Source organism: Melospiza georgiana, chromosome 3 (assembly GCF_028018845.1).
Source record: "Melospiza georgiana isolate bMelGeo1 chromosome 3, bMelGeo1.pri, whole genome shotgun sequence".
NCBI classification, from domain to species: Eukaryota; Metazoa; Chordata; class Aves; order Passeriformes; family Passerellidae; genus Melospiza; species Melospiza georgiana.
Genome location: NC_080432.1, coordinates 16,092,197 through 16,114,097, shown reverse-complemented (window position 1 = coordinate 16,114,097; position 21,901 = coordinate 16,092,197). Strand labels below are relative to the sequence as shown.

General features: G+C 49.3%; 1 long non-coding RNA gene across 1 annotated transcript in view; it reads left to right on the top strand.

Annotated features, from left to right (window-relative positions):
- Positions 1–21,901, top strand: part of LOC131081998 (uncharacterized) — a 29,078-nt gene that overhangs the window by 3,640 nt on the left and 3,537 nt on the right. The gene's annotated exons all lie outside the window — the stretch shown is intronic.

Here is a 21,901-nt window from a genome sequence, read left to right as displayed (position 1 = left end):
AGACAGGAGAAATCCACTGTCAAAAATCCCTGTCAGATTTCCTTCTGCCAGAATATCCAACTGTGCAGAGGGGAAAAGGGAAGGATTTATGTCTACTGATGGAAAAAATTCCGAAATAGAAAGAACAGAGATTGCATGTCCCTGAAGGAAACAGTCTGGAGGAAGTGAAATTTTCATGGAGTAAAAATATCAACCCACCAAGGAGAGCTCAGAGTGCCTTTGCCAAAGGTTGAACTGCCCGAAGGAGTTTGTGTGGCACATTGTGCAAGCCCATAACCCACTGCTCCAGGAGAGATCTTTCCATGAGGAAACGTTTCAGCTCAACTTGAGGGCTGTCCTAAGAGATGGCTTATGTGGTAAAAACAGGAAAATCATCCCTGTGCCTCCCTGCTCCTTGTGGTGTGGAGCAGAGATAAAGCGCTGCTTGTCTCGGGCGCATTAAATCCAGATAAGTGTTGTTTACTTCACCCCTCTCCAAGAGGAAAGGTCACTTGTGAGCTCGCTGGAGCTGCAGCAGCAATTTCCTCCTGGCAGCGTTCACCTCTGGCCGGGTGAGGCAGAGCCCCGTCCCCTCCTTTGGGGACGCTGTTAACCCTGTCCCTGCCAGCCCTGAGCACACGGGCTCAGAGTGTGGGGTCTGAAACAGCACTGATGGGCTGAAACACTTCTGGTCCCAGCAAAGGATGCTCAGAGGGGGAAATAAGGGTCAGTTGTTCCTGCAACTTACAGAGGAAGGGTCCTGCCACCTGCAGAAAGAGTTTTTGTTGTCCTTTTGTCCCCTCCTCAGCTTTCTTGGGTTTACATTGCTGTGTATTTAACCTGAAGTCTCTTTTTTCTTTGACTGAATGTTATGTTCATACTTTCATTTTTGTCTCATCTTGCTTTGGGTCTTTATCACTCAAAGGAAAAATGAATGAGGGAGGAAGCAGCTGACTGGGATCACCCTTGAGCTGGGCTTTATTAGCACCCAGAGTGACCACTGTGATTGGGATCACCCTTAAGCTGGGCTTTGTTAGCACCCAGAGTGACCACTCTGACTGGGATCACTCTTAAGCTGGGTTTTGTTATAGCACCCAGAATGATCACTCTGACTGGGATCACCCTTAAACTGGGCTTTGTTAGCACCTAGAGTGACCACTCTGACTGGGATCACCCTTACGCTGGGCTTTGTTAGCACCCAGAATCACCACTCTGACTGGGATCACCTTTAAACTGGGCCTTGTTGGCACCCAGAATGATCACTCTGACTGGGATCACCCTTAAACTGGGCTTTGTTAGCACCCAGAGGGACCACTCTGACTGGGATCACCCTTAAGATGGGCTTTGTAAACACCCAAAATGATCACTCTGGCTGGGATCACCTTTAAGCTGGGCTTTGTTAGCACCCAAAATGACCACTCTGATTGTCTTAGTGCAGTTTATCCTGACAAACCAGGCTGTGTGGTATCTTCAATTCTCCTTCTGAAGAGAAGATCTCAAATGCTTTTTTGTACATGAGAAGGAGAACAAAAAAAATCCTTCAAAATGAAGCAGTATCACACAAAGCAACCACTGGCCACTGATGTTGCTCACATTCTTCCTTCTTTTCTTCCTTTGCAAATGAACGACTGCAGAAAGCAGTGCAGTAATTACAGCCTGCAGAAACAGCTCGGGTTTTCCTCCATGGGCAAGCATGACAAAAACTAACAAAAAAATAATTTTTTACTGACACAGCTGGTGTTCAGATGAAATTATGTGGTTGGCTTTGAAACAGTATTAAAAGAGAAATTTTAATTAACCTGTACCACTGAGTCAGAAGATAATATCTGATGCATCTAACAGGCCTACAGACAAAATATGATAAAATAATTATTTGCAATTAGATATATGCATTACAGACAATGTTGTAATTAAAATGTACTTAATGTCACAGGAGGTCCCTTATTATCAAAATAATTTGTAGGACGACCGTGGAAACAATGTGATGATTATCCATCCCCCTGGCAAAAAACAATCAGAATTTGCCAAGAGCCCAAAACATCTCTGGATTTGGAGCAGACACCAGCACAGTGTAACAGCCCAAGTCCTTTCCTGAGTTCTGCTTGTCACCAGGGTGGGCACAGGGCACCCATTTCTTGCTGTGTTCCTCAGTGCCCTGCCAGGAGATGTCCCTGTGCCGCCACACAGCTCCAGGAGTGGATGCAGAGCAGGTTGGATGAGGGAGAGATGCCCCAGGTGCTGCACTGTTCTTCTGTGGGGAAAACTGATGTCTGTGTTCCATTATTTACTTATCAGCTGCACTAAAAAGGAGAGATCAAATTTAGTGGGACTGGTTGTTTTCCTGCTGTGACCACGAAAGGCCTCAAACCCAGGGAAAAATTAGATTTATTGGTATTGATATTTTGCATTTACATCTCAGGAGGAATGAGAGTGAGCAGGCAGCCTCTGAGAGCCCTCCACCATCAGAGCCACCTCTGCCTGCTCCTTGGAGCTGCCAGGGGACAGTGCCAGTGCCAGCTGCCTGCTCCAGGCCCTGACCTCATCAGGGCTAATGAAAGCCTTGGCAGAGCTCTCCCCCTAATTAACATTTCCCCGTCAGAGCTGCTGCTGCACTGCAGTCAGGGGCTGCTTGGCTGTTTCTCAGGCTTTTTCTCATGGCCACGGTTTGGATTCGTGCCCCCCACACTTGGAAAATGCCTCTGGACATGGATGGAGGCTTTGTCTGAGCACAGAATGAAGAGCCAACCTCATCACAGGGTGCATCTTATCCTAGGGACACATCCTTCTGCACCTTATCCTAGGGACACATCCTTCTGGGAAGGATGGGGAGCCGCCAACAGTGGTGTTAGTGCTTCTTTATGGAAATAGATATTTCTTCAAATCTTAAATAGTAAGGAAAATTGCTGCAAAGTGTATTAATGGCTCAAGGAGAAAACAACACCCCCCAAGTATATCATCAGCTGTGTCTTTATCTTCCTCACGCTCCTCCACTTCCCCGTTTTCGAGAGAACAAAGGGAATGTGCCAAAGCTGCTTTGGGATTTCAATGAAAAATAATGAGAATTCATTGCTAATTAGGGCTCCAACTGAAAAAAAAAACAAACTGATCTTTGCAGGGACACTGTTAATGAACTTGTAAATTGGAGCTGCAGGCTTGCATCCCTGTAAACATTCCCTGGGCGGATTCTGTGTGTGTGTGTGCAGGAGCAGGGAGCAAAGGTGCCCAGAACTGTCCATGGCACTTTGGAAGTAGCAAGGTTGAATGTAAGGAGTTGCTGAAGGCTAAGCTGAAGGCTTAGATGGCAATGCATTCATCTCACAAAGTGTTTGTCTTTGTAAAAAAGAAGAATGGGAATTCATTGTGTATTTTTGATCAGCCTTAATCTAATTAGAAACGCCTTTATTTATTCCTGTCGTGCACTGTTGGGAGTGGTGGACAGCCACAAGTGCTTGGGGTACTCAGGTGTCACTGCAAACAGCCATGGGGTGGGGATCTGCCCCTTTATCCACTCCCAGGGCATTTCAACCAGGATAAGAGCCTGCCAGGACTGTGGGATTTCCCACAGCCTGGGCTGTGTGCTCCAGCTCCCTTGTCAGGAAAGGAGAGTTAAATAAAATGGGGTTTTTGTTTGTTTGTTTTATTTTATTTTATTTTATTTTATTTTATTTTATTTTATTTTATTTTATTTTATTTTATTTTATTTTATTTTATTTTATTTTATTTTATTTTATTTTATTTTTATTTTATTTTAATTTGCCAGCCCTGTTTTCCCCTCTCCCAGGAGAACAGTGCGAAGCCATTGGAGGACAATGAGCAGGAGAGCGTAGGACACTCTTGAAACCTGATCAGAGGTTGGAGATGGCAAGAAGCAGATAAAATTCATGTTGGTTGTGCACATTTTCCAATGAACTTGCAATGAAACAGGAGCCCGCAGAGTGGGTGGTGCCAGCAGGTGCCTCTGGGATCAGCTCAGGTAGGGACATCCAGGGCAGGGAGCTCAGGACTGTGCCTGGTTGGCTTTTGGAATATGTCCAAGGATGGAGCCTGCACAGCCTCTGCAGATAACCTGGGCCACCTAAAAAAGGGGGATTTGTATGCTTGAATGGGATTTTCTGTGTTGCACTTTCTGTGTTTTCCTCTTTGAAGGAGGTTTGAAGAAAAGGTGCAGAGCATTAGGGATGAAGTGCAGCATGAATATGAGGGGCACAGGAGGGAAGTGAAACAGTTCATCCTTGTTCTGGTATTAATTTTTTCTGTTTCATCCAAATGCATGGATTTTATTTCAGAGAGCGTGTCACAGCTGATGAGATCCATAATGGAGCCATTCAGGGCCATCTCTGAACATGCACTTTTCCCACATATAACAATGTACCTGAAATTTTGAAAGATGGAATACTCATTTGCCAATTTAAAAAGAAAATGGAGAGAACAAGAGAGAGAGGGGCTTGTGGAGTTCTGAGTTCTGAGGAAAAGGATGGAAAAACACATGTACATTTAGAATGATGTTGACATTTCTGAAATCAGAGATATGGTGTTTTATCTAAATTACACCAAAGCCCTCCAAGATAATGTGCCGTGTAATAGCTGCAGTTCTAGGCACTATTTCATTTTCAATTTTCTGTACAAAAAGCATGATTCTTATCCACAGTTCCAGTTCAGTGTTTGACAAATTATTCCCATGCACTGCCCAGCTGCTAGGGGAAGCTGTGTTTGAGGGGAAGAGGCTGCAGCTCCCCCCTGCTCTGCCCTGGCTTTGCCAGCATTCCTGGTTACCTGGAGAGGAGGTAAAACCCAGGGCTGGGCTTGGTGTGCTCTGGAGGGCCCTAAGGCACAAAGGAGCAGTAGAAAAGCCTGGGGTGCTGGAGCAGGTCCTCAGGAGCCTGTGGAGGAGCTGCTTTGGTGTAAAAATCAGGTAAGACCTAAAAATCAGGTCCTGCTGTGTGCCTGCGTACCCCAGTGCTGCTGGCTGTGAGCGCTCGTGCATGGCGTGTGCTGGATTTCCATTACAGAAGTGTTTCCTTCTTCTTGGCAGCTGGAAAGGTTTAAATCCCTTTGGCATCACTGGTGATGCCACTGGCAAGGCCTGGTCTTTTCCTGGGAGTGACCCACCGTGAGCTGTGCAGAGCAGGATACAGGTGGAGCTCATGGGCATCTGCAGGGTGAGGGAGGTCCCTGCAGGACTGCTCTGAGTCAGGGGTCCTGTGCTGGGGTGTGAGAGGTAAAATATACCCCCCTGCCTTCAGGAGCTCCCTCCTTTCTTGTGGGTATCCACAAAAACCAGGACGTGCTGGAGCAGGACACCCTGGGAGGAGAAATGTGACGGTCTGACCCCCTCCAAGTCCCTTGGCCCAAAGCTCTTGCTTCCAGACCAAAGCTCTGCTGGGCCAATATTCTAGAAAAGTTCAGCAGTGTGGGAAAGTTATTTCCCTTCTGCAGGTGTGCCAGTGGTGCTGAGTGAGGGAAGCTGGAACCCGAGTCAAGAATTCTGTTTGGTTCCCACACAGAGTGCAAGGTGCCCTGATGGAGCTGGCAAGGGACTGCAGGTAAGTTTGGTGACAGATGCTTATCTGAAAGGAGGGATTTCCACTCCCATCCCTGGCTGTGATGGGATGGAGAGCCTGCTCCCTCTGCAGGGAGCTCCAGTTGCATGGGTTTGTCCTCGGTATAGAGGCAGGAAAACTCCTTTCTCCTGAGAAGTCTCCTGTGAGATACCAATGGATGAAATCTGAAAAGATGTTATTTTTGGCACACATGCTGACAAGTGAGTGATCCTCAGCAAGCTGTGGGTGCAGCCCCAGGGATGGAGGTAGAAGCTGGGATCTGTGGAGTGGGAGCAGGAGGCTGCAGAGTTCCTTGTCATTAGCAGGGAAAGGAGGGTTTTCATGACAACCAGAAAGCATCAAAATATAAATTAAACTCTGCTAGGAAATGAAATTCAGGGGACAGAAATAGTTTCCTTGGCAGGCCAAGAATAATTCTGGCAGCACTCAGACTGGTTGCTAAGTGAGGGGGCAGAGCAGGGGAAGGGTAACAGTGGCTGTGATTGTGGTTGCTGCCTTAACAAATATATATATTAAAGGTAGCAAGAGCCTGCTTTTAAACCATGCAGGATTTCTGTGTTTGGAAACAGAGTCAGGGAACCAAGGGTCAGAAGAGCCTTGGCATGCATCTCAAAGTTTGCCTGTAGTTGAAATAAATGTGTCTGTTTCAGCTGGTCACTGGGAATGAATTTGTATAAATGTCTAAAATTGTGCTAGGCTCCTGAACAAGGTTTAACTGAGTGCCTGTGCCTTGGCAATGGCAGCACAGCATCAGGAGAGGAAACTGCTGTGAGGAACAGCTCATTGCAGACACGTGCAAGGGAAATGGCTTTCATTAATTCCTGCCTTTACATCAGGCCCTGATCCATGTTCCCCTGGGATCGAGGCAGAGCTTCCCCTGGACTGCAGCAGGTGTGGGATTGAGCCCTGCAAAGAGCCCACTGGAGGGGACAAAATAAGATGGAAACTGCAGTATTTTGGCCCTAGGTGTAAATGGTTTATGGTATTTATTTGTCTTTGTCAAACATTAAGAGTCATGGCTGGAGAAGCATGGCACGTGTTTCAGGTAGTTCCAGAAAATGCAGTGGCCACAGCTCGTGCCAGCCTGCCCCAAGTCTGGTTTTGTGCATTTTGGGCTGGTGCAAGAGCTACGTCACTGTCCACAGCCAGGGCATAGCAGAGATGCTTCTGCAGTGGAAGTTGCTGACTAAATGGAGGGAGCTGCTATTTTGGGGCAGATATCCCTTTCAGTAAGCATGACAGGGCAGAGATCCCTAGGAAAGGATGTTAAAGGTGTAGATCCTTCTGAGCCTGCTTGGCTCGCAGGCTTGGGTGCAAACTTGGAGTAAAAATACAACTGGTTTACTTGGGGAAGCTTCTCTGTTCCAGTGTGTGTTGTGATCTCACTTTCATACACATACCCCTAATTTTAGAGGTAGGTTGTGCTCAAGCATTCACAAAAGTAAAAAAGGCAGGAGGAGAATCTCTGGGCAAAAATGAGATTTCAGTTTGTCAGGTCCTACCCCTGCACCTGGTCTGAGGTCTTGTTGTGAACATTTTGGCTTGAGGGATGTTGTGAACATTTTGGCTTTGGTGTGCAGCAAAGAACTTTGTGTTTAGGGCAGCCAGCTCACAGCTGGACAGGGGTATGTTCATATTCAGATTTATCTCTTAAAGAAACCAACTGGGGTAAAGCCAAGCTCATGTGTCACAGAGCTCTGGAGAACTCTTCTCTGGAGGGTTTGTACCAGTCTCATGATCAGTGATGGATTTGTTCCCATCCTTAGGAAAAGGAAAGGTATTATGGGATGACAAAATGATTAACCCACAGAGAGAACTTGCAAAATTAGATATCTCCTGGGTCATTAGGCTGGACACTTATGCAGCCAGAAAAGCTACAAAAATTGCTGTGTAAAAGATGATGCTCTTTAACTACCTGCTGTAGCTGGTACTGCTGTAGTACACTGTAATTTGATTTACTATTGATTTTCTGTCCTGCAGTTGTTGGCAGCAACCATACAGACCCCTTGGTTTAATGCTTATTTGCATGTTTAATTACTCTATAATAGTGCAATAATTACCATGTAGCTACAGAGGAATTACATGCTTGTCTGTACTCTGTAAACCAGTGTCAACCTCCTCTGCAAACAAATAATTATGCAGCTAACATACCTGTTTAACTTGCCCAGGAATTAGCAGAGGAACAGGAGAAATGCAGAAGATGCAGTTGCTGGGGGGGTGTTAATTAATTATTTATCATTTTTTCTGTGTGAAATTCTTTACTTGCCTGCTTCTATCTCCTACCATAATGTCAGACAATACAAACTGGAACTGGGGAAAATATTGGTGTGGAATTAAAGCTGCTGAGGTTGAGCTCTATAACCATAAACAGTGATATTCCAGAGCCTGGTCATTCTGCATCTGCAGGTTGTGATGGAACAAATGGAAGTATTTCCAAACAACTTCTGACTCGTGCAGGCTCTTCTGGAAGTCAGAGGAAAGCCACGAGGTGGCAATGTGCACCAGGAAATAAAGCTGGCACTTCTCAGGGATCAATCCCTCAGCCCTGAAATGCGGCTGAATGGACACTCGGCCTCCCACGGGAGCTGTGGCAGGATTCCGAGCACCTTTTCCCTGTAAAAAATGCACATTTGTTTTCCCAGGACTCATAAAAAACGCTGTAGGGCTGAACATCTCCTCCTCCTGCATTGTTTCTACTCAGTAAGTTTGTGTTTGCTTTAGGCTCGGATGCTCCCTGCGGATTGTTTGGAAAACATCTCGCCTCGTGTTTCCCCTTTCCTCTCTGGGGATGTTTTGGTTTCAGTGCATCCAGCGTTGCTGGTGCTCATGGCAGGAGCTCTCCAGCTTCTCACCCAGCCACTCATCTCTTCCACTTTCCCTGGCCTGTGGTGGGGAATGTTTGCAGAGCGTGGTGAAGGAAGGAGTGCATTTCTGGGGTACAGCAGGACCTACCAGTGTGCTGTCCAAGCAATAGTGCACTGGTGATGGGGACAAACTGGTTTTATCCAGTGTAAATCAAGTGGCAGATCCAGTGTAAATCAAGATCTTGATGATCCCCAGGGATGCTGGGAAACAGCATCCTGCAAGATCTCCAAAAGGGTGCAGAGTTTATTTCCTGTTGTGTTGCTTTGGAGATGGCAAAATGGGCTAAACTTAAGGGAATTCTGGGTTCTCTCAGGACTGACGTGTCCTCAGCTGTGCCTGCTGCAACACCCAGTACAGGGAAGGGACCTGTGAGGTGCTGAGGGGACCCTGGAGGGTGACAAGGCCAGTCAGAGCAGCTGTCCTGTCTGTGGCACTGTCCTGGGACAGGGTCTGCTGGCCACCGGCTATAGCACAAAGCTGCTGCTCTCAAGTCCTCCAAAGCCCACCTACCTCATAATCAGTCTCATTTCTCTGAGGGAAGGAGGATACTTGGCTCCCTGCTTTTCTTTATGAAGTCAACTCATTTATTTGCTCTTCAGAAGGGCTCTTTACAGCCCCTTCAGGACCGCTGGTGTGTGGCTGTGGGGTGGGCAGCTGCTCTGGGGCTGCATGCTGTGCCAGGGCAGCTCTCCAGCAGCAGGGATGGATGTCTGCAGTGCAGCACTGCAAATCCCCATGCAGGGGAGGCAGCACCAAAATTGGGAGTGACTATTACCCCATGTCCAAACTTGGGAGTGACTATTACCCCATGTTCTCCTTGCAGCCCAGCCTGAGCCATTCAGACACACTGCTGCAGTACAAGGGCGGTGTTAATCTTCCAGCAGAACAAATGCTGTGAGTTATTGCCTGGACACTTTTGATTCCCCCCTGAACATCTCCCAGATCTGCCCAGGAGAAGCTCTCTGGCCGTTCTGCCTGTGGGCACCAGATGGCATCATGGTGGAGCGCTGGGAGCTGGCAGCCAGCACAGGCAGGAGGAAGCTCAGCTTTGAGTTTTTCTGGGCATGGTTCCAGGCAATAATATCTTTCCCTACCAGTTGTGAAGGATCTGAACTTTGCTTCACACCAGAAGCTTAAAAAAAGCAACTGTTTAAAAACTTGAATCCCTTCCCCAGCTTGCAGGGTGCTTGAGGCATCCGAGGCCTCGCAGGCCGCGTCCCCTCACGCGCCATGTCCCCACAGCCAGCCCGTGAGCACAGCAATGCCTTGGAGCTGCAGGGCTTGGTGTGGGACTCTGGCTCTCCCAGATGGACTCAGAGTGGGAGTCAGTGCCTGTGTCACTGTCACTGGCAGCACAGGGCTCTCAGGACATCCCAGCACAGCTTGGCCAGGAGGAGAGCAGGACTGAGCACAGTCTGTGCAGAGTTTGGGCAGTGCTGCTTTGGGCAGTGCTGCACAGCCTCCCTGGCACATCTCCCACACCCAGCTCTGCCACCTTCTGCCCCTCTGGCCACTCTCTTGTGTTTTACAAAATTTTTTCATTTTGCTGTTTGAACGGTTTTTTGTGTTGTTAAGTGGCTTTCAAATGCAAGGTGGTGTGTCCCAAAAGGTATTTAGGGACACACCACCTTGTGAGGGTTTTTTTTCCCTGTGGAACAAGTCATCCCTTTAATTTTGGCTCTCTGGAGTGCAAAGCCAGGATTTTCCCTGTGTGGCTCCTCAGGGACGAGCAGAAGCTGCACGCTGCCAGTGCATCCCCAAGCTTCCAGCCCCTTGATTTGAAACAATTGGTTTTTTCTGCGGGTTGATAAGGGCTCTGTTCAGCACAAGGACAAACAGCAAGGCTGATGTTCTCTCCCACCAGCTTTGTCCCACGACAGGAAAGCAAGCTTCACCAGCCCAGATGATTCCCAAAGGAATCACAGGGCTGAGTGGGAAGCCAGAGGCGCTTCCCTGAAGAATAGAGCCTGCAGTGTCTGCACCCCAACACTGCTGCTGTTCTGTCTGTCTGTCTGTAGCTCTTTGTTTTGTCAACATCTGTAGCTGTGAGTAAATAGTGGCAGGGCAGAGCGCAGCTTGTGCGGCCGCAGCGCAGGCTGGGCCGATGTCTGTCCCTGTGCCACCTCTGTCCCGAGCAGGGCACGCAGGGGACAGGGCTCCCAAACCCTCAGCCAGCATGGATGGTGGTGCTCTGTGCTCCCCTGACTGGGCGATCCACAGCAGCCTCTGGGGAGAGGTGTTGGAATTCAGGACATCCCCCTGCCAGGGGGCTCAGAGACCTTGGCACAGAGCCCAAGACATCTGTGACTTTGATTATGACCCGTGGAAAAATTTACCAACCTTACATGAGGATCTGCAAGCCACTAAAGTCTAAATGGAATAATAGTTTGTCACGGGCTGAAAAATAGATTTTTTGGGGGTTTTTAGAATGGGGGTTCAGGAGGTAAGATGGAGGAATCTGGGCATGTCCAGTCTTTCTTCTTCTTCTTGGCCTCCGTCTTCTGCTGTGATGCTGGCACTTTTGGATTGGTTTGGGGTAGAAGCTCACTGTCTAACATAGGTGATAGGTATTGGGAAGTTATTGTAAATAAAGTACATGTAGTTATTAGTATAAAAAGATAACACCACCCCAAGGTGGTCAGTGTGCCTCTGTCTGACCTGCTGAATGGACCTCGGCAGGCCAGGAGAAATAATTTTATAGATAAGAAACAATAAAAAACCTTGAGACCGAGAACTGAAGAGTTCTGACTCCTTCTTCGAGTGCCAGGCTGGGAAAAGAGACTTTCTAAGGCATCTCGGGGTCACTCTGAGCAGCAGAAGTCCTGAGAGAGAGGCTGCTTCACTGGGGCTGAGCCCCTGAGCCTGCAAGCACAGCAAGACCCAAGTGCTCATCTGGTCAATCTGTTGAAAACATTCCTGTTTTCTCTTGTCAGCCACCACCAGAAATCTTTTAGGCTGTGCTGTTTTATAAAAAATTGTAAGGATCTATAAGTGTAGAAGCGCTCAGAACTATTAGGAGAGCTCATTTTATCAGGGGTAGCTTTAAAATCCTGCTCTCCCTGCCCAAAGGCACCGCCTGCTCTCGGGCAGCTCCAGGCAGAGTGGCTGTAGGGATGGACTTGGAGCAGAGGATCTCAGTGTTTTGTGAGGAACCAGAGGGGCAGGGCTGGGAGGGGATGCTGCTGTCATGGGCTCTTACAGCCCCCAGGGATGCAGAGCAGGAGATTGACAGCCAGGGGCTCTGTGGCTCAGCAGCTCCCAGGGACTGCTAAATGTCACCGGCCCTAGGAGGGACACAGTCTGGGCAGGCACCTTCCTTCCCCGGGAGCAGCCTGGCAGTGCTGGAATCACCCCGTGGCATTTCCCTGCTCAGGGACCTGCTAATGAGCAGGTGATGTCTGTGTCAGTGAAACCTCAGGGCTGTTTCCGAAGGAAAAATAAGGTCACAGCTGCTTGCCAAGGAAGTATTGTTGTGAGCTGTTAGTTAGGCTGCAACAGTAAACTTTGGGAGTGTTGCTTCATCTTTCTTCTCCATTGGCTGCTGTTGTATCTGAAATCAAAATGCTGTTTTCCCTGGAGCTGTGTAAGGCAGCCCTGGGCTCTTGCATGCAGGGGGTGTTTTCCCTGGGTCCTGCAGTGTCCGAGCTGTTTGGTTTTCCAAGCTCAGCGTCCCTCCTGTGGGAGTTCCCATTCCAGGTGGGTTTGTGTCTTTGCAACATCCCAGGGCTGTGTAGGAGAGGGGTAGGAGCCTTCTGACCCCATAGTGCTGAGGAACACTTTGGGAAAAGGGCAGGCAGGATCCCGGGCACCTGCCTAGGGTGATGAAATGTCCAAGCTGAGGGCTGAGGCTTGGCTGAAACATGCTCAGATCAAGTTTTGCCTAAGTCTGTGATCAAACGTGCCCGGGAGCTCCCTTTGAGCAGAGCCACAGTGCCAGTGGCTGGGAGGCTGCTTGGGGAGCAGCTTGTTCCAGACACCACGGGGAATGCAGGCTGGATAAGCTGTGCCTCCATGGATCCTGTGCCACCTGTCCTGCCTGGCCAGGTGAGGAGCCCCCTCCAGGGTCCCTCTGTGCTGCTGAGGTGCACAGCTGGAGGAGTGAGCTCGGGTAAACATGCTCATGTTGCGCTGTTTGCACAGCACTCAGTTATTTTGGATGGCTAATTAGTGCTTTCTGTGTTTTGCTGGTTCTGCATTGATCTGATACACGGTGCTAAAGGCTGTGCACGTGGGATGGGGTGTCCTTCACTTTGTCAGGAGCCTTCACCTGTCTTTGTTCTGTCGCGTTCGGAAATGCTGCGCCAGGCCCACCGACCATCTCTTGGTTGCAGCTGATTTTTTTTCCTCCTTTGTAGGCTTGGCAGTAGATTTTGCTTCCATTGAGCATAAGGGGAAGACTTAAAAGCACAGACGACTGTAAGGAATCTCATTTCACTGGAAGGTTGGGTTCCTAATTGCCCTTTGTGCCATTAAAAAAAAAATCTCCCCATATGCGTTTTGTTTTGTTTGTGGGCTTTTCCCTCCCCACGCGGGCAAAAAATCGATTGATCAATGTTTGTTACAAAGTTATGAACAAATGTCTCGGGGCTCTTTGCTGCATTGATGTCAGGCTCAGTGTGTTCTCCTCGCTAACAAAATTAGTTGCAAAGTCAGCAGGAGGTTGGGAGAACAGAGCGTGGGGTTTGTTTGCATAGCACACAGTCTGGCTGCCGCTTAAATAACAAACCCTGCCTCGCCGTGCACACATCTGACCAGGGGCTGGCTTTTGGTTTTGTTTTAGGAATTGTTGTTTGAATAAAAGGTCATTTACTGCCTCACTGGGGGGGAAACAAGAGCGTAAATGTACAGTGGTGTGCTGCACACTGCGGGTTTTCAGCGGGGCCACAAAGGAGACGGTGTGCGGGAGCTGTAAACAGGGCACACCACGGGTGTGGGGCTGGGCATGGTGTGACCTGGCAGGGGGACACCTCCACGGGGCCCAGGGACACAGAGAGGGGCTCTGGGAGGGGTCACATCTCCATGGATCCAGTGACACAGAGATGGGGTGTGTGAGGGGTCACACCTTCACCCATGGTCATGGAGATGGGGTGTGTGAGGGGTCACACCTTCAATTAGGGTCACAGAGATGGGTGTGAGGGGTCACAGCTTCATCCAGTGACACAGAGATGGGTGTGAGGTGCTCACACCTTCACCCATGGTCACAGAGATGGGGGGTGAGGGGTCACACCTTCACCCATGGTCACAGAATTGGATATGAGGGGGTCACACCTTCACCCATGGTCACTTTCAATGTTTGCATGTTGTTCCTAATGTATGGAAACAAACATCTCAATGTCTACCTGTTATTTCTAATGTGTGGAAACAAACGTGTGCAGGGAGGATGTCACAAATTGCCCTTATCACTTCCTCCCACCTCTTTCTCCAGCGCTTCCCGTGGTTCTGCTGGAACAGCAGGAACCCAAAATGTGCCAAATGAAGAGATATAATTTTAATTTATGGGAGTTCTTAAAAGGCTCCTTTAGGTTCAGATTAAACCCTACTGCAGGTTCAAGGGAAAGTTGAAGAAAATCAATTTTCCCAGGCTAAAAAGAGCAAACCCACTGTAGTGTATATAGTGCCCTTTGTTACTGGAATCAATAGCTCTGTTCCCAGGGCTGAATAATCACTTTTTTATATAACATTAGTACACACACAAACTTATCTCCTCCAGACTTTGTTGTTGAACTGGCAGTAAAATATTTTTGACATTTAACGGTTTCTTGCTCTTATCCTTGTTTAATTTTTCCCTATATCTGAGCCTTGCTCTGAGCTTGAAATGGGGCGATTATTCCCTGCTGTGGCACTGGCGTGGAGTATAGCAATGTTTCAAATTAACATTTTCCCAAGAAATCATAAGAAGTATCAAGCATGACCGTAGCTGAATGCAGCATCATTTGGGTCTGGTTTTGGCCAGGAGTGTTTTCAGGCTGCCTGTTCCAGAGTGCTGGGGCGAGAGCACACATGGACAGGAGCTGTGTTTGGAAGCAAATGATGTGAGGAGGAGCTGATTGCCCCTGTCCTGCCCTGCACCAGGGGGTGTTTATTCCATGGGCTGCGGGTGCTGTGAGGAGCTTTGTGCTCCTTTGCCCTCAGCAGGATTTTCCTCCCAGATGCTCCCACCCCTGGATGGGGATGGAAGTGCTCACAGAGCAGAGTTATGGACCCACAGCAGGGCAGGTGTGCAGGTACCTGGGTGCAGGGCTGGGACAGGAGGCTTTTCATGCCCTTAATCTTAGTTAGAATATTGCAAATCGCCTTGCGAGGACACGAGCCCTCCGCCAGCCTAGGAAAGGCTGACGGGAACAAAGGGCTTCACTGGTTTGTTTCAGTAATTCAGGCTGATTTCCTCTCTGTGTTTTAAGCATCACCTTTCCCACTTACAGCCAGCAAGGCCATGATTAGGAGGGCGTTGTGCGCCGGTGGCGCTGGCTGTCGCACATAATGGTCTGACATTTCGGATCACCCACAGCTAATCAGCCGGACGTGGCAGCACATCCCAGCCGGCCATTAGGGACGTGTGGCTGCCAGTCCCCTCGCTGCCAGGGCAGGGGCAGGACCAGGAGGGTTTCCACAGGGCTGGGGAGCATCCAGCTTTCAGGGCTTGAGCCCCGTGCCCTGCTCCGGGCACCCCGGCTTCCCTGCCAGCAAGGGGCTGCTCCGTCTGCTGGAGGACTGGAGATCTTCCACCCAAAATAATGGGAACCAGTGCTTTCCACAGCTTCCTGATGTTCAAAGAAGCCACATGCCATTGCCAGTTTCTGGAGTCCTCCAGTGTCCAGGCCTGGCAGCCCAAAAAAAAGAATAAAAAGGAAGAAATAACTGTCTTGCTTCTCAGGCTTCTTGCATGGCAGAGTTGCTTGGGATATTTCTTAAAGCATTTGAGCTTGTCCACTGCTGAGGAAACAGGATTTTTGCTGAGGTGCTGGCCAGGCCTGGGAAGAGCTGGGCACCCTTTGGGAGCTGCCTGAGCAGCAGGATCTGGCACATGCCTCTCCAGGCTCTGATTTTGTGACAGAGACCTTGTTCTGCAGATTGCAGGGCTTTGCCTTCCAGGGGCTTTGCTGCTGCAGAGCATGCCCAAAACATGCTGAACTGCCAGAGAGAGATGCAGGTGAGGTCTCTGCTAATCTCCACTTAAACCTTCAAATGATTGAAGTATCCAGTGTTAGCGATGGCATGAAGAAGTCAATGTTGAGTGTGGTTCCTCCAGTGCCCACTTAAAGATAATGTGTTTTCATGGACACAGTTCAGCATATAAAAGACAAGTTTCTACCTGGTTACAGCACCTTGGAGTAAATGATGAGTGCTAGGACTCCTTTTTTGCTTTATTTTTTTTCCCTTCTTCAGAAACAGTGAAATCAAAGTCATTTACTGTGGCTGCTGCTCCTGTCAGTAAACATTTGCTCAGCGCCCAGCTGAGGCTTTGGGGAGAAGGTGCCAGGTTTTTGCAGAGCTGGCTGGTGTCTGGGACAGGCTTTGTCCCCAGGCATTGCCTGTAGGTGACACTGGGGCTGGGGCTGGCTCACCCACAGCACAGGTATCCTGTAATGCCATTTTCCTGCTCTGCACAGGGAGGTGATGCTGTGCTACCTGGCTGATGTCCTCCAGTTACATCAAAATGCTCCAGAGGCCTCTGGAGCTTGAGCTGGGAGAAGGAATCTTTGGGTGGGTGCTGAGGAGATGAGGAATGAAAATTTCTGGTGTAATTGGTGGGAAATCCCCTCCAGAGTGCCCTGATGTGTCCTATTCCATCACCAGAATGATGCCTGGACTGCTTTTGGCCATTCCTTGTTCCTCAGAGCAGTTCTCCCTCGTGTGTGCCATAGGGAAATCACTTGTTGGCTGAAATCCCAGCGTGTCCCCGGGGCTTTGTGCTGCTCCCATGCTCCTGCAGCCCCTCCAGCTCATGGAAACACTTCTTCCCCTGCACTGCCCTTCCATAACTGCTCGGCTTCTGGGGAGAGAACACGGAGAAAGCAGCGACGATGCATCTTTGTTTTCTGGGGTTTCTCCTCATCGGCTTAATTGCAATAACATTTATATCACATAATATAGTGCAGCAGGGTTGTAATTTTCCTATCATCCAAATTGCAGGCTGAAAATGCTGTTAGGAAAGGAGTGTAGAGACTGAATTGCTGCTTTCAAAATGACTCCTGTTAACTGACAATGTGACCGGCAAATGGCTCCCAAAGGCGGCGTGGCTGGGAGCAGCCCGTGCAGCTCCAGCCTGGCGTGGCTGGGCACACACTGAATAAAAGATCGGGGCCTGGGAGCAGCTGTGTGTCTGCAAACACTCCTGCTCCTCTCAGGGACATGCCAGACCTGTGCCTGCTCCTTGCTGAAGGAAATTCTGTTCAAATGGCACTTGTGGAATTCAATTCTTGCGTTCGTGAATGCTTCCGTGACCCTGTGAGCCCCATTGGCTTCCCCTGGATTTCCTGAGGCTGGGATTTCAGTGGTGTGTTCATGTGGGATGCGAGGGGCTGCCTCCCAGCAGGTGCACAGCCAGCGGGATGAGTTAGAGACTCGTTTGTGTAATTTAGGTCCTTGATGAAATGCCAGCGCTTCAGCTGTGACCTCTGAAATCCCTGTCTGCCTTGGGAAGCCCTGAGACATGGGCTGCAAACTGCTGGGCCAGGTGGTGACATTTTCTTCTACCTATACCTCTGACTCCAGACAGGCTTTGGAAGTCCAGGTGCCAGCAGTGCATTTGGGTTTCACCCAAATTAATCCTCTCTGGTACTGGGCTTTCAGAAAAGCTTGTGGAAAGGCATTTTTGTGGGTTTTGAGTCAATAGCTTCTGGGTAGGGTTGGGATGTTTATTTTTTTTTTACATTTTGGCTGCTAATAGAGGGATTTGCTTGATTTCCCAGTGAATAGTCCCACCATGTGTGCATTAGCATGTGTCATAATCTCTGTCTTGCTTTCAGATTTAGTTTTAGCTGTAAGGAAAATAAATTCTGCTATTTGAGTCTTTTTTGAATTGTTGTATCCTGTTCCACACCACCATCAGGTTTTCTTTTTTCTCCTAAAGATCCCAAGCAGGGTTAGTGTAGCACAAACATTGTGGCGGCTCTTGCTTGTGCTCCAACTGGTTCACAAGTTAGTTCTGTAAATGTTACTTACAGTGGGTATTAAGCTCCTTTTTCCAGGCAAAGTAACTTTCCTTTCCTTCCCTTCCCTGCCCTTTTTCCTTTTCCATTTCCCATTTCCCTTTCCCCTTTCCATTTCCCCTTTCCTTTCCTTTCCTTTCCTTTCCTTTCCTTTCCTTTCCTTTCCTTTCCTTTCCTTTCCTTTCCTTTCCTTTCCTTTCCTTTCCTTTCCTTTCCTTTCCTTTCCTTCCCTTCCCTTCCCTTCCCTTCCCTTCCCTTCCCTTCCCTTCCCTTCCCTTCCCTTCCCTTCCCTTCCCTTCCCTTCCCTTCCCTTCCCTTCCCTTCCCTTCCCTTCCCTTCCCTTCCCTTCCCTTCCCTTCCCTTCCCTTCCCTTCCCTTCCCTTCCCTTCCCTTCCCTTCCCTTCCCTTCCCTTCCCTTCCCTTCCCTTCCCTTCCCTTCCCTTCCCTTCCCTTCCCTTCCCTTCCCTTCCCTTCCCTTCCCTTCCCTTCCCTTCCCTTCCCTTCCCTTCCCTTCCCTTCCCTTCCCTTCCCTTCCCTTCCCTTCCCTTTCTTCCTTCTTTCATTCTTTCTCCTCCCTGGAAGAACTTTTTTTTTTTCCCTGCACGTCACCAGAGCCGAGGCCTTAAAGTTTTGAAACCCAAGCGAAGAAAGCAATTTCATGCTTCACGCCACCGCTAATTTGTCCTGTTGTAATCTGCAGCCAGCAAGCCCCTTCCGCTGAAGTTGGGGGGGATAATGAAGGGTTTAACTTTTCGGTTCTGTCAAATTAGTTTGGGGGGGGAAGGAGGGGATGGGGGGGCCCAACGAGGAGGCCACTTCCCTTTGGGGCTGCGGAGATTGTGTGTGCGGACAAATAAGTGAGCATTACAGGTGATTCCGTCCCCGCGCCGAGCAGAGAGCTCCCATTTATCGCCATCAAATGCATTAAGCTGCGAGTCAAAGCCCTCCGCTTTCTGCTCGCAGCGAGTCTGGACCAGAAGGCAATCAAGCCATAAGGGTCATTTTCTGCATGAGCTAACCTTTTCCTCTCGTAGGGTTTGAAGCCTTTGTTGACAATGAGATGCTCAGTGGGAACATTAAATTAACACTTCATATTCGTGGCTGTAAATTTACTGGCAAGCTGAGGAAAAGTCAGGGAAAACAAACACTCCATCATTTCTGCTTCATTTAGCTGCTGAATGGGGACACTCTCACCTGCAGAGAAAAGAGGTCAGGGCAAACAGGGATAATTTTAATCTGACTCTCAGCCTAGTCTTTAGTGGCGGTGGATTGTGTTGCGTTCTGCGCTGAAAGTAAAGGTGAGAGCGAGGTGAGAGCAAGAAAATGGATAAGTACTATGTGAAATGCTTCAGAGACCTTGCCACGGGCAGGCAGGGAGGGATGGCAGGCTGGTTACTACGGAAACTAGCGGGCTAAATATTATTAATTTTGCAAACTACAGAACCAGTTTGCTCTCAGATAATGGCTGCACCAAGATTTCCTTGTGCGGGCCGGGAGATAACCTGGATAACCTAGAATTCCGCCGCCAACAGCTTTAGAAAACGAGCTGTTTTTCACTTCGATAACGATGCTCTGTGTGACTCCATCCAAGCCATGTGTTCCCTGTCTCTGTCTCTTTCCCAGGTTGTGGCGATAGCTTTCAAGGCTGATGGGCAAATAATGCTTGTCTGCTGCAGCGCTGACTAATGTGACAGCGCTGGGCTGTCACCAGCTGTTAATGTGTGTGACATCGCTGCCCCGGCTCCTGAAATGCTCTGGGTGTCTTAAAAATGGCTGTTTGCGGGTTTTGCCTCATTCTGTCGGCAGATGAGCACAATAAATTCTGTGGAAAGGGAAACCTGAGTTCCGGAAAGGTGTTTGGAGTCTGACCCACAGCAGTGCTTGGAACTGCTGGGGCTGCCGGGGCCGTTTGTGTCAAAGAGCAGTTCGTAACGGGGTTTGGATATCAGAATTATTTTTGGTGGGAGTTTCTTCTCTGGCAGGAGGTGATGATCTTGTTAGGGAGCTGAGGGGGCCGTGGGCTCACCCAGAGCATCCCACTGGCCTGGCCAAGAATTCTGGAGCAGCGGGAGTGACGGGAGGGAGGCAAGGAGCAGAGGAGAGGAGGAGATTAAAGCAGGGACGGTGACAAGCCTGTAGTGAGGAACCCTTTCAATTGTCATAGTCCTTGGTGTGCAAGGACAAACAGCACTGCTTTTGTTCTCAAACTCAGATTAACTTTTGGTTCAGGAGTGGAACTTGGAGTGACTCGGTGCAGCCACGTCTCCCAGAGGGAAAAGCACGGGCAGGTAACAGGTGAAGTGCAAAGCACAAGGTGACTGTCACCCATCTGTTCCTCTGACTCACACTGGGGTGGGTTGTCCTCTGCTGCAGCTTCCCCAGCCTGCCTGTTCACCCCCATTCTTAGCACAGTTTTTGGGGCACTTGGGAGAAAACAGCCTTCACCGGGAGGTCAGGTTTGTGTGGACACACAGCCCTCAGGAAGGTCTGGGAGAAGAGACTTCCATGGAGTGGGGACATTTTTGTGATAGAGATGTTGTGGGGAGTGGTGCTAAAGGGGTAAACTGCATACAATAAAAATACAATAAATTCAAATATTGCTTATTTTTGGCCAGACAGCTTTCTGATCCAGTTGCAGAGGATTGCAATGCCATCCAGCAGTGCTACCAATGCTTTAATTAGCTTTTCTTGCCTGCTGACAGGCTGGAATGAATGTCTGTTTACCTGTGCTCAGGAATTTGAAGTGTGGGCAAGGAGAGGAAAAGATGGTTGGAGGGGGAAGATTTTAAGATCCTGAAAGCAAATAAGGAGCAGGAGGGTCAAATAGCTAAAAAAGTCTCTCTGAAGGAAGCCAAGTGTGTCTGGTGATGCTGCCCACAGCTTCCCCCCAGTGCCATGCAAAGGGCGGCTGTGACATGGGCAGCCCAAGAGCCGAGCTGCGTTGGGTGGACAATGAACCCACAGATTGTCCATGGAAAAGGGTTCCTGACACACTCACTGGGGAGGGCAGCAGCCCCACAGCATGTCCCCCTGCCCGGGCATTCCTGCTGGTAGCCAGGGAGATGGGCTGAGGTGCCCTTACAGGCAGCTGCCATGGGAGGGGAGAAGAATGTGGGCAGGCGAGGTGGGCTGGGCACAGCTGGGGCACGGACAGTGTCCCTAGGCTGGCAGGCAGGCAGAGAGCCTCCCCTTGGCAGGGCTCCATGCTGGGGCCTCATCCCGGACAGCTGACATCCTTCCCAAGCTGCTGGGGACTCTCCCTGTGGAGGGAGAGAGGAGAGAGTTCCCCATGGAGCAGAGCATTCCTTCCTCTCTATCCTCCTGAGGAAAGGGGAGTGGGCTGAGGGAGGAGAAGCCATGGGGCTCTCTGGTCCCATGCTGCATGTACCTGGATGTTGGAGATGCCTGACCCAGCCATGGGTGCAGAGCATGGGTTGCTTGGCCTCTGTGAAATATTTCCATTTATTTTACTGGCCTCTTCAAAGATAAGGCTGAAACACCCAGTCCTGCAGTTGGGAAGGGAAAATAAAATAAAAGAGGATCAGGCGTGACCCCCACGCGCACGTGGTAATTTCTCGTCTTGGCTTATCTTGTAAGAATTATAAGATACTGAGTAGGAAATAAATCATGATGTCAGGACCAAATGCCATTTTCTTGCTTGGTGTGATTTGCAGCATGGCAGTCAAGCCGATAGATTTCATTGCCTGGCGTAGGGTTCTCCCCTTTAATTGAATTATACCCCGGCGAGCGAGTGGGATTCATTCTCTGCGATACAAGGAAATTACCATTTGATGAAACAATGCTTTACTCCTCGCTCACCTGCACAAACATCTTTCAGGAAAACTATTATGCAGATATCCTTGATTGCAGACTATTGTTGCTTTTGATCTCCATTTGCTGTGGCAGCACCCGGGGATTGCACCATGGAGCATCCAAACGGCCCTGGCAGGGTTTGCTGCCTGTTCCCCCAAACCTCCGAAGGCTCTTCTGGTTCCACTCAAAATTCTCTCTGCTGCAGGTGGACAGGCAGGTACATCAGTGCATCACTGGGTGTGTCACAGTGTCCTCAGTCTCTCCTCATGGGCAAGGCATTGCAGAATAATTAATGCTAATGACCCACAGGAACCCCGTTTCCTACTAAATTATTAACTCAAAAGTGACAGAAAGATTTCTGTGCCCCCACCTGTGTTGCAGCCATAGCTGAGGTGGTGAGGGCTGCAGTTCTAGATCTGTAGTATTGGCTCCTGTCCCTGCAGCCACAGGCCTTTGAGGTGCATTCCTTGGATTTGGAGTGTTCAGTGGGCTTTGGAATTGAAACTTTCACTTAATTCCTTGAGTTCAAAC